This window comes from Rhagoletis zephyria, unplaced genomic scaffold (genome assembly GCF_001687245.7).
Source record: "Rhagoletis zephyria isolate East Lansing unplaced genomic scaffold, Rhagoletis_zephyria_1.1 Rzeph_scaffold_09275, whole genome shotgun sequence".
NCBI classification, from domain to species: Eukaryota; Metazoa; Arthropoda; class Insecta; order Diptera; family Tephritidae; genus Rhagoletis; species Rhagoletis zephyria.
Genome location: NW_016166354.1, coordinates 10,522 through 13,400, shown reverse-complemented (window position 1 = coordinate 13,400; position 2,879 = coordinate 10,522). Strand labels below are relative to the sequence as shown.

Here is a 2,879-nt window from a genome sequence, read left to right as displayed (position 1 = left end):
TGCCGTGAAAAAATGTACCCGCCTAGTGGCTCAGGCGTCGAGTGATTATAATGCGATTTGGCTCATATTCGAGAAGGACAATACCATTGCAAAAAAGAGCCGCCGGGTGGCTCTGGAGTCGAGTTTTTACTAAAAATCGCTAAGTGGCAAAAAGTGCCATAATCGACATTCATTATATTGTCGCGATGTGCTATACGACCGAGCATGTCGACCTCACGTGTGTTCCGATTGGCCCCATGGACCTGAATAGCCAATATTACTTTGGGTTAAAGCTTCATTCGTGGACACCAGGATTGAGTTGTACAGGGGTCAATCTCAAACGATCGTCTTTAAAAAACGTTTCAATAAAAAAAATTAAGCTTGGGCGGGACGAAGTTCGCCTACTAGTTTACTCATAATTAAAACCAAACATTTTTGTCTAATTGTGCTTATTCCAGTTCCGTTCAAGCAGAAAAAACTTCCCCTTTTTATTTCAACTAAAATTTATTAGGTTTTTGTTCCATGCCTCTTAAATTTGCCATTGCAAATTAAATATTATACTACATGGCAACAAATACAGCTAGACCGACAACAAAGGCGTCACACTATTTACAGCTTAATACATATTTTAATTTACTATTTTAATACTAACACGGAATGATATTTAATTTTAGCTAATACCAAAAATATAAATAATATAATACGAAAAAATTAGTTAATTCATTTCGCACCGACGATTGGTTCCACATGCACATGAATGCCATCTTGGCTCGCCAATAAAAAAGCTTCTTTCTTAATTTCAAGCGGCACTTTTGTCTGAGGCGCCAACGCAAACTTGAAGTGCTTGAGCAACAACGCCAAGCCCACCATGGCTTGCATTTTACCGAAACGCAGGCCAATACAATTACGTGGGCCCTCACCGAAGGGCAACCAAGCCATGGGATGGCGCTTAGCAACCGCCTCGGGTTCGAAACGCGCTGTATCGAAACGATCGGGATCTGGATAAATCTCGGGATCACGATGAATCGCATCGACGGGTATGCCAATAATGACACCCTTCTCAATCACATACTTAGTATCCGGCACGCGGTAGTCGTTGAGAGTTTTGCGCAAGGTAATCGAGGCAACTGCGTATTTGCGCAGGGTTTCTGAAAAATATCAAATTTTATGTTGACACACTACTCACGATCGCAAACAACATACTAACCGCATAAAATCTGATGCAGATACTTCATATCTCGCATGCACTCATACGTAAATTCCCATCATGCCTCGTCAGCACAGTCTGAATCTCCTCGCGCGCCTTCGTTTGTATCTCCTGATTCAAGGCGAGTTCATAGAGCGCAAAACCCATCGTGCTGGAGCTCGTTTCGAAGCCGGCAATGAAGAAGACGAAAGCTTGCGCGGTTATCTGCTCCAGAGTCAAACCATCCTCCCCTTGGTCTTTCAGATCCAACAGCAGATTCATAAAATCATTACGCTGTATGCCTTCCTTTTCTCTGTACGCCGCTGTGTCGCGCACCACCTTACGGAAGAAGTCGCTGACATCTTTCGGTGTAAATTTGATGCCGATTTTGCGCGCCAGCTCTGGATATGCTTGAGCAAAGCCAAAAGTGAAGCGGTCATTTCTACGTGGTGTAAAGAGTTTCTTGGTCATAACGCGGAATTGCGTGTTTGGCTCGTGCAGACTATTACATTCTAGCCCAAAGGCGCAACTGCCTATAACATCTGTAGTGAAGCGCGCCAGCAGGTCCCTTATTTCTATGCACTGCGCGGACACGTCTGCCGTGGCAGAAGTAGTCTCCTTTCGTTTTTCTGCCTCATGGCGTAGCAAGTTTACAAACTCGTTTGCCACCTTTACCACTGTTGGAAACATAAACTTCATCTTGGCTGAGGTGAATGTCGGCGTAAGCTTCGTACGCATAGAACGCCATTTCTCACCGTCCAAATTGAAGATGTGCGCAGAAATTGGATCATCTTTCTCATTGTAATAATCGCCGCGACTGGAAAAGTTTGCAAAATCTTTAACCAACACATGCTTGACAAGGTCGAGGTCGAAGATAATAGCAGCGAAACGCGTCGCTAAGTGGAAGCCCCCAAAAGGAGCGGCATGTTTGTATTTATTATAGAAATCGTAGAAGGGATCACGTAACGCTTGACTCACGCCCACGCCGCTTACATTGCCGTAGAGTAGCGACGGTTTATCATGAACAATTCCCCGTTCGGCCCAATAGTTGAGATGTTTGCGACACCACACAAGCAAGAGCGTTGCGGCACCAAGGAAGAGGTAAAGGGGTATCCAAAGCGATAAATATGCCATTATTGCTTGTGTGCAATGTATTTGAAGTATGACTAGCAACAAAATAAAAGTTAAGCGAAAAAAGTGATTTCAACAAATTTTATGTTCAGTGGCGAGTTTCCATAACGATATCTCAGACAAATCTTTGATGAACAAGTATTTTTGCTTTCCGTTTGTTGTGGCTTTAGCACAGAAGTTGATTAGTTCCTGCCGGCGATCAAGTCCTTTCAACCACAAAATATCATTATTTGCAAGAACTGTTCACTAAAATTGTAACTTAGTTTTTTTATTTATTATATCCTTTTTGATTATTAGCAATATATGTGTGCAATAAAATTTTTAATCGAAAACACAAAATCACTTCGATTTTATGTACTGTTACTCCCAAAATTGAGCGTACGGCTCTTTTTTGTTAATATTCGCAATGTTTTACGTGCAAACATTTTTTTGATAATTTTGTTTTAAAATGTGGCTTATGCTTTAGCAAATCCCATTTAAATCCAAGAATGATACTATGTATAAAAATTAAGAATCATCTGCAAAGTTTTAGCAAAATCGCGAATTTTTTAATACGAGTTTACAAAAAGGATTGAGGTATGCA

The 2,879-nt window shown here is 41.5% G+C and overlaps 1 pseudogene; it reads right to left on the bottom strand.

Annotated features, from left to right (window-relative positions):
- Positions 1-699: 699 nt before the first annotated feature.
- On the bottom strand, positions 700-2,299 carry LOC108375661 (cytochrome P450 6a2-like; annotated as a pseudogene).
- Between the last annotated feature and the right edge of the window lie 580 nt (positions 2,300-2,879).